Source organism: Lacerta agilis, chromosome 1 (assembly GCF_009819535.1).
Source record: "Lacerta agilis isolate rLacAgi1 chromosome 1, rLacAgi1.pri, whole genome shotgun sequence".
NCBI lineage: Eukaryota > Metazoa > Chordata > Lepidosauria > Squamata > Lacertidae > Lacerta > Lacerta agilis.
In genome coordinates, this window is record NC_046312.1 from 91,859,451 (window position 1) to 91,873,219 (window position 13,769).

Here is a 13,769-nt window from a genome sequence, read left to right on the forward strand (position 1 = left end):
TGTCTACTCGTGCATACTGTAAGTCTCATGGAATTCAATAGAGCTCCCTCCTCGGTAAAAAGGGTATGAGATTTCAGCTTTAATATCCAGTTCGCAAAACAGGCAGGATGCTACCTAGCATCATTGTTGTTTTCTGATACAGGTGGGTAGCCGTGTTGGTCTGCCATAGTCAAAACAAAATAAAAAAAAAATCTTTCCAGTAGCACCTTGCTACTGGAAATACCCCTCCCCACCCTCTCACTATATATAAGGGTCTGGTGACTTCCGTTTCAGTGTATCTGAAGAAGTGTGCATGCACACGAAAGCTCATACCAAGAACAAACTTAGTTGGTCTCTAAGGTGCTACTGGAAATAAAAAAAAAATATTTTGTTTTTTTCCTGAGTTTGCAGAGAATTTTGTTTGCCAACTTGTCAAACGGTATTCACACAGCAGAAGCTTGCAGTGGCATAATTTAATGGTGCTTTTCGAAGAACATGATTGGTGGGCACAAGTCACTTAGTCACATAAGAAGAGCCTGCCAGATGCTTTGCACAGTGGCCATCCAAATGCTTGTGGGAAAAGCACAAGCCTGACCAGACTCTCCCCTCCTGTAGTTTCCAGCAACTGGTATTCAGAACCATTACGTCCTCCGGCCATGGAAAAAGAGCATTGCCATCATGACTAGTAGCCACCAATATCCTTACCATCCATCACTGCCTCCTCTGGGAGCGAGTTCCATAGTTTACCTATGCGCTGTGTGAAGAAATACTTTCTTTTACCTATCCTGAATCCATCCAACATTCGGCTTCTTTGGACAGCCACATGTTTTGGGGTTATTCACTTTCTCCATGTCATGTATTTTGGTGACCTTCTATCATGCCACCTCTTGATCATATTTTCTTTAAAATAAAAAGACCCAAATGGAAAAAGTGTATCTTGTTTTGCATAGAATACACACGCTCATAAATGAGAGAAAATATATACATAAAAAACTTGGAGAGCACTTTATAATTCAAAAGCATGGTATGTTTCTGATTTCTGAAACTTTGAAAGCATAGTATGCTTCTGATTTTTGAATCTTTGGATATTCTTCAGATGAATCTGATCTATCCAGCTGGGAAAGGAAGAGATTGTGGCCAGCTCTCCTGAATGTTTTAGATGTTTTTGTTCATGTTACATAAGTAAGCTGTTGTAAGTCAAAATCCCAGATCCCAAGATTTTCCATTGTTAAGACCCAAATCTGAACCCAGTCTACAAGCTACTTCCGCATTGACAACCCCCTCTCCTTTCTACCAAGATTAACCTTATTTCTAGATGGATTTTAAATAACATGCAAAACACACACACACAGCTGCAGTGCATCTTGACATACTGGCTGTGGACAAATAAGAACAAGGGACATCAAAACCAGACATCCAATGTATCAAGTGTAATCAATCCTCTGGGACCAATCGGCTAGCTCCTTCCTCTTCTAACCTCAACCCCACACTAGGCCAAATAGTAAAAGCAGATGTCCTTTTTTAGAAGGTGGTGAGGGAATCGGAATTCCCACACCCATACTATTGTAGCAATATTTGGGGAACGTAGACCTGGGAAACATCCAACACGAGCTGCACAAAGCCCTCCAAGTATAATCTGGAGTGAAGGATTTCACTCAGAGTGAGAAAAGAGGAGCTGTTATAATGTGGAAGAAAAATTCAAATGCCGTTGGAGAGCAAAGTGATATCTCAAATTGCTGTGATTTATCCAGCACCACTCACCTGACCCCACTCCTTTCAAATACCAAACTGACAAGCCAAGCTGTAATACTTAATAAGAGAAAGCCCTCTCACCTTCCATCCTACCATTTCCCCGTAGAAACCTTCAACCACTTAATCCTCGGCGCTTACGAGTTGTGCCTCTGAAATATATATTTCAGCAATTGCAGCAATTGTGCTCTATGTACTGAGATGAAGCACTCCTGGCCCCTCACATTTGCTTACTATTTGGGGCACTTAGACACTTTCAGATGGGGGCAATCCCTTGCAAATGAGTTGTTCTAGCCTGTATTTTCTCTGTGTGCAATTGGCACACAAAGGTTGGCACATTCATAAGTATACATCTTATGCTTTTCATAGTATAGCATTGTTTTCCACCCACCCCAGTGGGCATCCCTTGATTGAATTCTTTCATGCTGTGTGTTAATCATTCTACCCTCCATTACCTTTTCCCATTCTGGGCAAGTGCATAGATATTTCTGTACCTGTGCCCCTTTAGTAATTCTCTCCCTACAGGAAATGCAGAAGAACATTTTACAATGGGACACATTGGAGTTGTGTCCTTTTCTTTCTTTCTTTTTGAAAGGTGGGCAGCATCCATTTCCATTTGGTGGTGGTGGATGTTTTTTACATGCAATATATAAAAACATACAGAAGTTTTGCACAAGACTGATATTTAGCTGTACTGAACTTCTGATAAAAAACCTGCTGTATCTTCTGTGATTACAGTCTTCAGGGTAATCCCCCACCTGTTTAAAGATTAGGTCCTCTGAACTGGGTTGCTGAAACTTCAGAACGCCTTCTGCACACTTGTTTGGGTCACCAGAATCAAAAAAGGGCTAGGTTGTACTCAGGTGAGGAGCAACTGGGAAGCAGGGCAATAGCCACAGAGGCCACTCACTGAAACAGTCCCACCACACAAATAAGAGACTTCCCCCAAAACTGATTTCACGCTGGTTTTGGGAGCCAGTGTGGTGTAGTGGTTAAGAGTGGTAGACTCGTAATCTGGTGAACCGGGTTCACGTCCCCACTCCTCCAAACGCAGCTGCTGGGTGACCTTGGGCTAGTCACACTTCTCTGAAGTCTCTCAGCTTCACTCACCTCAGAGAGTCTTTGCTGTGGGGGAGGAAGGGAAAGGAGATTGTTAGCCGCTTTGAGACTCCTTAAGGGGAGTGAAAGGCAAGATATGAAGTCCAAACTTCTTGTTCTTCTTCTTCTTCTAACTGTGAGTGAGGTTATATACCAGGTGACTTTTACTTAACAGATCCTCCACAGTAAGAAGAAATCAGAATTATTGTTATTTTTTTTTAAAAAAAGTATGGGCTGGCATTTTGATCACGTTGATGGCATGAAAGGTTGCTTGCATGAGCAGCACTGATTGCACAGTTAATCTTCACCGTGAAGCATATCCTATCTTTCTTCCATCATGGAACTCAAGGTAGCATATTATGAGGTTCACAGGCTGTCACTTTACCAAGCACTGACTAGACTCTTGGTCTGTGTAGCTTCAAGAAGGTGGCCACATCATGTGTCTTCAAGGACCTTTCTCAAACATGAGGCAAGGAGGCAGCTTTATTTTAACATCTGAGCTTAAGCTCTCCTGTGGGTTTGCAATGTCATTCTTCTCTATGCATGAGGAAAAGTATGACTCTTGTGGTGGCAGGTAACGCCTTTCGGCACACACAGGGTTCATGCAAGCAACCAAGTGTTTGCTCGTAGGCATGATTCTCATGAGATGTACACACTCTGGTAGAGATGCTGTACTGAATTTACTGTATAAATGTTGGGTGCATCTTCCCACCATGATCACAGTCCATCCACCTCGACCCCATGAATACAGAGGAACAACATGTTACATCCTCAAAGGGCTTATGTAGTTATGTAGTTGACTTTCCCCTACCAAGCAGGAACACCTTCAGGATGCAACTCCAGCTCTGGATGGCTGAGGAGTAATGGGATACTGTGCATGATGGGTGTGAAATACCTCTGGATTTTTGGTTCTAGGCTAGCCTGCACTCTTGGTTCTAAATACCAAGACAAGAATGTAGATTTGGAAAACCAATGTCATTTCAATGCAAGAGTGACAATATCCCTAAAAATTGTTATTCAGGTGATTTCTTTAAGCTGCCACACCTGTGAAATGGAAAGGTGGTGCTGAGTCCATTTTCTGGTCCAGATGTTCCCTGCTACAAATTGGACGTTCAGATCTTTCCTCATTTCTGCTTTGAGTAATATCCAACATTAGTCATATTCAGAGGAGCCCCATTAGCTGGAATTGTTTTGATATATCTTTTATTGTGCATGACTTTGCAATTTTTTATGAGAAGCTATTTATGAATGCACTCATTAAGTAAGCTACAAACTGGTGGGTTGCGATGGGCCTGCTTTAAATATGAATAGGAGGGAATTGGACCCTTTGTAAACAGAGTGCGGACAAAACCCTTTGTATGTCAGTCACTTCCAAATACCATTGCCACTTTCAAAACACATATTAACAGCAAGCTCCTAAGAGTCCTTCCCCTTTGGAAGGCATTTGTTTCTCAGAAGACTTCACTTTTGTTTCAGTGCTGACACAATTTGCAAGTACAGTATTCAGAATGCAATAATTTGTATCCTGGAGAATGGGTACATGGAAATATTGGGTGATATCCAACTAATGTGTCCTGTCAGTGCAAGGATTTCTGCTTGTGCAACAGAACTTGCACAGATCTCCAGAAGGTGCATTGGGGGCAGGAACGGGGGGGGGGGTCCTGTTGTGGAAGCAGAAATCCTTGCATGGACAGGAAAGGTTACTCGGTGCTACTTTGGATACCTTGTCTCAGATAGCACTCAGATACCTGCCTGAATAATGTTGTGAACCTTAAATGAAAAGATTTTTTGAGGGTAATTGAATGCAGCACAACTCCTGCAAGGAGGAAATAGTTAATTTGTATAAAAATTAATAAGTAAATAAGTAGACAGTTGTATCAAACCCTTACCCAGCAAGGTCCTGCCGTTTCATTAACTATTTTAAAAACATATACCTCTTTGGGTGCTATCTTAATTGGAGCATATATCTAAGCAAATGGAAAGAAAGAAAGAGATGGGGGAACAGAAGTAGGAGGAGGAAAGAAGATTGATTGTATGTATGGATGAGATATCAGTTTATGCCATACACACTGAAGAGGATGTCAAGTGGGGGCTCAAGTGGAAGCAAACTTTGAACCATTACATACGACATTATCCTTCTTCTCCATTAGATCTGTTTATCAAGAAAGAAACAACTTGAAACTGAAAAGCTGAACTAAATAACCACATGGAAGGTTATATTCACTAGATCTCTGAATCTAGGGTCAAAGCCAGCTCCATTCTCTTCGGATACATTTCTCTGCACACATACCTAGGAGTCGCTTCCTTTGATCATAGTGAAGCTTTTTCTCTTTCTCTTTTCTTTTCAACTAAAAATAATATTATCATTTGCAAATTTAACAAAAGAAAGTGGATGAAATAGGTAAAGGACCCCTGGACAGTTAAGTCCAGTCAAAGGTGACTATGGGGTTGCGGGACTCATCTTGCTTTCAGGCCAAGGGAGCCAGCGTTTGTCCACAGACAGCTTTCTGGCTCATGTGGCCAGCATGGCCAAACCACTTCAGGTGCAACGGGATACCGGGACAGAAGCCAGAGTGCATGGAAATGCCATTTACCTTCCTGCCGCAGTAGAACCTATTTATTTACTTGCCCTGGTGTGTTTTTGAACTGTTAGGTTGGCAGAAGCTGGGACAGAGCAACAGGAGCTCACCCTGTCACGCGGATTCGAACCCTCGACCTTCCGATCGGCAAGCCCACAGCGCCACCTGCGTCCCTCTGGGTGAAATAGAAGCATTGCTGGATGACATTGGCAAAAAAAAGTCCCATCAATCCTAATTTAGTAGATTAATATAAACAGCCCAGATGTCCAAATAGGCATCTAAAGGAATCTGTCAATTATAATGTATTATGATTATTTTTTTGAATTTATATTCCACCCTTCCTCCCAAAGGACCCCAGAGGGGCAAACATACCCACAATTCAAAAACAGACATAAAATGAAACAGCTAAAACATTTTTAAAACAATGACAATTAAAAACATTCTAAAAGGAGTTTTGATTAAAAATAGTATTTCATCCAGTACTTTCATGGTTGCCAGGAAGAGTATTCTTCCGCCAATAAATGCCTGGGTAAACAGGATTCAAGATAAAACAAAACACAAAACAAAACAAAACTCTTCCTGAAAGGTAATAATGATGGAGACAGACACACCTCACTAGGGAGAGGGCATTCCACAACCAGGCAGGGCCACCCCACCCTTAAGGCAAGACTGCCTTAGGTGGCAAGGTCTTTCTTCCCCCATTCTTCTTGATTTGATTTTCCTTAACCTGTTCTTCCCGGGCAGGAAGGGGGGCACCATTCTGGGGTACACCTCAGGTACCAAAATACCTTGGGCCAGTGCTGCAGACAGGGAACCATGCATTCAAACATAGAATGGTTAAATTTGCTCATTAGCTGTTGGAGGATGCCTTCCCCCATGCTTCCACATTATTGCTGTCCGAGGGGTTATAGCACAACAAAAGCAGGACAAACCCAAACATTTCTGAAATTTCACCAGGAGGTTATATAGGACATGTCCTGACTAGAAACAAAACAGTATGCCCACCTCAAAACTTTTGCAGGAGTAAATAGGATTGGAAGTGGGATTGTGTATGACCACCCTGATAGCATTGTGAGCACATATCATCATCAATGCACAATAAAAAGGATATCAGCGCCTTGAAATTCCTTTGAACATTAAAGGTCTCATCCAGTGCATTCTCCTCTGCAGCACAAAAATAATATGTACAAAGCAAACAATGTTGTTAAATCTGGAGAACAGGACACCCTGATAGAAAAATTTGGACCATTCTGTCCCTGTGATATCTATCTGGTTTTTGTTTTTTTTAATGCTGTTGGCTGTCACAGTGGCAGCCAGTAAACCATTCTACACATCAGGCCTGGCTTCTCTTGGAAGGGAAGGGAGCTGTTTTCCCCATTCACACATAGTTTCTCTCTTTCTCTCTCTCTGGGGGTATCTGACGACATAGCCTTAGTCCTCAGACAAGGAATATTGTACGCTAGCTGGGTTGGGAAAGCCCTCTGCATGCTACAGTGGACATGTTTATGTAGTATAGGTTAAGGAAAAGCAGAGAACTTCATTCCTGTCTGATGCTCAGAATATAAATCTGTCATGACGGCCTTCAGAAGATATTTTGGCTAGGGAGTAATGAAGTGAAGTAAATGCTCGGAGTAAACTGATATGAGACATGACTGGGGAATTAGAAAAGTACAGAGATTAAGACGGCATTTTAGCCTGGATTTTTAATGCTGCAAATATATATATATATATTAAAAAATCCACCCTCTGTGTATGGCTTGTTGTAAACCAGCTCCGCAAAAACCAGCGAGCGTTTTGTCAATTGCCATTCTCATCGGTGTGCACAATGGGTGGGGTGGGTTGTGCCAACAGCGAGGGGAGTGATCTGGCAGGTTCTAACTCCTTTGCCTCCTTTAGCAATTGTCACTCTAAATATTGATTAAGCAAGAATGCTGCCACAGAATGTGCTTCTCACCCCCTGCTTTCTAGATTGGGAACAGAAGGAAATCTAGTGGCAGCAAGAAAATATATGAATAAAAACAAAAAACAAAAACAAATTAAAACTATGGGCAGAACCCAACATACAACATCACATTAACACAATGGCCACAAGAAAGGTCAACATTTAAAATAACCTCAGCTTCCTCTATCACGTTTTCTACATACGCATCTGGTGCTTTTCTGAACTAGCTTGCCAAGATAAGACACATATAAATATTATAGCTTCTTCACTGCATACTGTCATGATAAAGTAGCTTCAACGGCCTCTGATGGAGGCACAATTTGACTGGAGAGGAATATTATGATTTCTAACATTGACTCCACCCCCCACACCTCCCCTGCAAGGAACTCAGGGAGATATGCATGCTGGTCACCTCATTACAGCCTTGCAGTAGTCCTGGGATATAAGTTAAGTGGAGATATGATGGCTTCATGCAGATTGCCCACCAAACCATTACACAATAATCCCCCTGGAGTATCTGTAAAGTTTAGGATGGGGCTTGGATAAATCAATGCACTTGATTACCCACACAGACTTAAATGAACACTCAAATGCAACATTAGTGTTGATTGAGACCACAGCTCTGAGAGTTTATTATATTTATATTCCGGCAACATAGGGTGGTATTCACCTAAATATTTGCATTAATACAATGATTAGCACCAGCACAACTAGACTTCTCCCTCCCCTTGCACATGCCCCACACCCTCCCCAGATCTACTATGGAGGGTTGGGGAAACCCACAGAACAGATTTAGGGTGTGTGCAGGGGGAAGCAAGGGAGAGAAGCACAAGAAGAAATCATAGCCCTGACAGAACATTCTCCTTCATGCTACATTAAATAGAACTCGAGGAGTATCTATGGAGCTGTAGCACCGAAGTTCTGAACCCAGTACTGTGAGCTGCATAAAAGGAGGGGTTCGTGGTTTAGTGGCAAACGTATGAGGTGTGAAAGAGGAAATGCCTCTACCAGAGAGCTAGTGTCACAATCTGGTTACAGGTAGGTAGCCGTGTTGGTCCGCCATAGTCAAAACAAAACAAAATAAAGAAATTCCTTCCAGTAGCACCTTAGAGACCAACTAAGTTTGTTCTTGGTATGAGCTTTCATGTGCATGCACACTTCTTCAGATACAGTGTCACAATCTGTTGATCGAAACCAGGGCTTCACAAACTTGGGTCTCCAGCTGTTTTTGGATTACAACTTCCATTATCCTGAGCTAGCATGACCAGTGGTCAGGGATGATGGGAACTGTAGTCCAAAACTAGCCAGAGATCCAAGTTTGGAAAAACTCTGATCTAAACTAGTACCAACTGATCCAAACCTCTAAACCAGCACATATACATATATATATATATATATATATACATATATATATATATATATATATATATATATATATATATATGACTATTTTTCTAATCAGATTGGTGTGTGAGAGAGGAAAAGAGCTACCCATCAACCATAGTTCCGAAAAGTAAATGATAGACCAGTGATTATCTGTGAACAAGCCAAACCAAACAACTACTTTCTTAATATTTTCTTTTCTTATCTTACTCTGCTGTTGATTATCAAAACAAGAGCTAACACGTTGTTGGCCTCCTTTCAAATATCTTGCTACTGTTTGGGATAAATTATTACCAAAACTACTCCAGTGAATGTATAGTGGGATAAGTGATTGCTTTAAAAGTTTCTTTGTGGTCAAAGTGAAAGGGGACTGGGGGACAAGTGCTGCCCTTCAGAGTTAGAATCAGATAAGTGTGGGAGAGAAAAACACCCACCCAAATCCACAGATGAACAAGCCAGGCACCGTATGTTTAAATGCAGCAGCAGCTCGTCTTTCATGAGAAAAGTCTCTAATCAGCAGCTTTGATTAAAAGGGACTCTGCCAAGATTGAAATTATAGATGTGCACATGAGTAATGATACATTAGGTCAGAGGTTCCCCAACTGGGGCTTGATTGACCTGCTAGAGAAGGGGTGCGATAAGTCTATGGTGTGCATGGGTGCAGGCAGAATTCCTTAATCGGAGCACACACAGAGAAATGGAAAAGAAGTAGATCTGCTTCCAAAGAGAATTAAAGGCCTTTCACTGGATATCCACATGCTTAACTAATCCGTTGCAAATGCAACACAAGGGAGATGCAACAGGGTGAAAGATGCGAAAGGAAGCAAGAAGTGTTTTTCCTTCTTCCGATCTTTCTTTCCCTTCCCTGAATGCAGAGGTGTGTGAATAAGAGAAAAAGAGCCCGGGTGCTAGGCAACTAAGTTTTTCTCAGAGTTCAGCCCCCCCCCCCCACTGAAATTGAAGGACCTAATTTAGACATGTCCACTGGTTTCAGTGGCTTACTCTGAATAAAAATTGGCTGTGAACACACATTTTATTCTAGGATCCGTGGAGACTTGGGGTTTCCTCCCCTCCTCCCATGCGGTCCACATACAATCTAGATCTATTGCAGTTTTTTTGCCCCTGAGAAACTGGTTTCATTCCAAAAAAAAATTATTATTTTTAACTTGTTGCAGGCTAATTCTACATCATCCTGAAAACAGGCATTGGCAGTCCCGGTAATTGGGGGATGTATACACACCTGCCCAATCACATTATGGCTGTGCATACACCAAAATCACAACCACCACTTCCTTGTTCATTCACCTGGAGCAGGGGCAGGAAGGAAAAGGAAGAAAAACCTAATCCAGGGGAGGATTTTTACATTTGCATCAAGTAAGCACACCCACCCTTGTGAATTGTAGCCTCTGGACTGAAAGCAGGATGACCACATGACTGAGAATTCTTGGGAAGATTTAGCTGATTCTGCCAAAAGATTGTAGTCATATTTAGATTCCTCATAAGTGTCAATGGGCAACACAGAACTTTGTTTTCAATGGAGCTATTTAGAACCCAAATAACAAGTAAAGGTAAACAGAGTGCAGAGAGACTCAGTATTGGGTTATTCACTGTCTCGTAGACTGTCTTGGAGTCCTGGTCTTCGCCCTTTTGAGGCTTGGTGATGTCTGAGTAAATGGCTTTCTCACTCTTTTTTTCTGGTTCTCCACATCTTCTCATCATCTGTTTACAATGGATTTTGTTTGGGGAGCTGCACAGTGTGTAGATGGTTTAGGGTGCTTTCCCCCCCCCTGGTACTCTTTGCTGTTGAGTTTCTAGTTGAGAATTCTTGGGAAGATTTTCGGTTTGAGAATGAACAATTTGGCACAATTCTTCAGACTCGGCCCAGTCTGCAAAATTCAGTTTTTGCATTCTGCAGCTTCTGCCAAACGAAGCACATGTCCTGTTTTCAAGGCTTTGCACAAAACCCACCGCAGGGGTGGGAACTTGTGACCCCCCCCCCCCAATGATGCTGGACTTCAGTTTCCATCATCTCTGACTATTGGCCATGTTGGCTGTGGCTGATTGGAACTGGGGTCCAACAACCACTTGAAGGCCTGGTGTGTGTGTGTGTGTGTGTGTGTGTGTGTGTGTGTGTGTAGTTTCCTCTCCAGCCAGTTTGGGGATTGGAATAATCAATCATGCATTGGACTGGGATAAAGGAAAGAGTAAAACAGCAAGGCTGAATAAGACAACTCTCTGAGGAAGAGCTATGTGTGGGTACTTGTCTCCCATCAAAGCTTGCAGCTCAGCAGGTTTGAAACACACCACAAAAGCAAGGTGTGGTGGAAGTGGGACTTTCCCAAGGCAGAGATTCACACAGGAAAGGAGCAAAAAATGGGCTACTCTGTGTGAAAAATGACAGTCAGAGGGTGTGAGTTGCCTGCTTAACAACAAAGAAGGCAAAGAGTTGAACAGGCGGCAAACTCCTGTGAGTTTGTGGACTCTCCCATAATAATCACATTGTTACTTGCTCTTTTTATGTTGAAGAATGATTACAGATAGCAAAAGTATACCTCCTTGTCCTATGGATCTGCTCACCATATGCATGGTCTGCTCTATAGTGATTCTGCTGGGTTTCCAGATTTAAATAATATTTCACTGCTACTTAATGTGCTCCAGCCCAAACCAGCCAAGGAAATTGAGCTGTAAATCATGGCTATTGACACACTGTGAAGAAAGAAAGAGAGCAATTTTGCAGGGCTGCAAAATAAACAGTATGGTTGTTGTTGTTGTTTTAAAAAATTGGAACATTGAATCAAGGTCTTCTTGCTACGGTATTAACACAAAAACCCTTCACATTTTTAAAAAAAGAAACAGCAGAGATTGCAGCCTCGTCTCAACAACTTGTGAGGTCAGAACTCGTATCTATTGTTATTATTATCATCATCATCATCATCATCATCATCATCATCATCATTATTTATTTGATTTATATATCACTCTTTATCAAAAGTTCCCATGGTGGTGGTGATGCCAAGGAGTGTTCAGTTTCACATTCTGTTCCTAAACTGCTTTGCTGGCATGGGAGGAAGAAGTGCCACTAGAAAATAAGCTATGCTTGAGGAAACCTGCTACTCCTGCCTGGAAATAACAACAACAACAACAATAATAAAAAATTATTATTATTTATACCCCGCCCATCTGGCTGAGTTTCCCCAGCCACTCTGGGCGGCTCCCAATCGAGTGTTAAAAACAATACAGCATTAAAAATTAAAAACTTCCCTAAACAGGGCTGCCTTCAGATGTTTTTTAAAAATAGGATAGCTGCTTGCTTCCTTGACATCTGATGGGAAGGTGTTCTACAGGGTGGGGTGGAGACACTCCTTCAGGTATATAGGACAGAGGCTGTTTAGGGCTTTAAAGGTCAGCACCAACACTTTGAATTGTGCTCGGAAACGTACTGGGAGCCAATGCAGATCTGTCAGGACCGGTGTTATATGGTCCCAGCGGCCACTCTCAGTCACCAGTCTAGCTGCCGCATTCTGGATTAATTGCAGTTTCCAGGTCACCTTCAAAGTTGGCCCCATGTAGAGCGCATTGCAGTAGTCCAAGTGGAAGATAACTAGAGCATGCACCACTCTGGCAAGACCGGCAGGTAGGGTCTCAGCCTGCGTACCAGATGGAGCTGATAGACAGCCACCCTGGACACAGAATTAATACATAAATGCCCTCCTCTCTTGATGAACTTTGTAAGGGGATGCTATTTCAAGGCAGCCTTCAATGTCTTTGTGATATCACCATCCAATACACCGATCCCATTCCTCTTCTCACAGCCATTTGGACAACTGTATTTCTAGCACACATCTTTGTGGACCAAGCGAAGGCTGGGAAGGTATATGGCTGGCACTAGGATGGGAGGAATTGGGTGATACAATGCTGCCTTTGAACAGAAGTTGCTCTCCAGTCAGCTGTTGTGGATTTGAAGCAAAACACATTTTGAAAAGGACAGAAAGAAGTCAACTAGGGAAAAGAGAGAGCGCAAAGACAGTGGGAGAGATTCCTGCTTTTCCTTATCTGAGAAGAGGGCTGGGTGTGAATGTTGTAAACTGGACCTTAAAGCTGGGTCTAGTAATGGGTCAGGAGCCTGTGGGGTTGGCAAAGCATTACTTCAGTGGAGGAGGTTGGTAAGCTATAATTCCCATCAACTGCAGTCAACATGGGCCAATGGTCAAGGCTGATTAGACTTATGATCCAACAGCATCTAGAGAGCCAAAGGGTCCCCAGCTCTGCAGCAGTGTGATACTCTTATAGCACTTGGTTCCAATTAGCAATCTAGCATCAGTATGAAGAAGTGCCATAGCTCAGTGGTAGTGCATCTGTTTTGCATGTAGAGGCTCCCAGGTTCAACCCTCCAGCATCTGCCGTGCTGGTTGAAATCCTGGAGAACTGCTGTCAAATTGTGTAGTTGAAACTGAGCTGAATGAGCCAATGGTCTGGCTCAATATAAGGCAGCTTCCTGTTCACTAACTCCAGTTTCAAAATGGTCTTCAGAAGCAGTCCTGCATAGAATGCATTGCAGTAGTCTGACCAGAGTCTCACACTTGTAGGCTACACTTCCCACCCACCCTTTCCCTAAGTTGACAACCATCTCCATAAATCACTGTGCTAATTCCTAAATGATATCAATGAAAGAAGCATCCCTAACTTTGTGTTGAATTATGGCCAAAGTCTAACCCAGCTGTGTTACAGATGTTGTGACTTCAGCAACTACGAATGCCCTAGATTACTTTGGAGTTGACAAGGGGCTGGCCAGTTACAAATTAACAACTCATTATCACTAGTAGCTACTTAGCGCTAATTTAAAGCTTTCAGGATGAATTGCCTGCTTAGTTTTAGACACTTCACGAATGTTCACAGGTCTGAACAGCTGATTAGGGCTAAACAGCTTTTCTCTATCAGTGAAGAGATCACCCTTTTTGAATCCTATTTCTTAGCTCAGTAACATGGATTAGATACACCATTCAGCAGCTTAAGGCATGTTCTTGAGATCACTAAGAGCG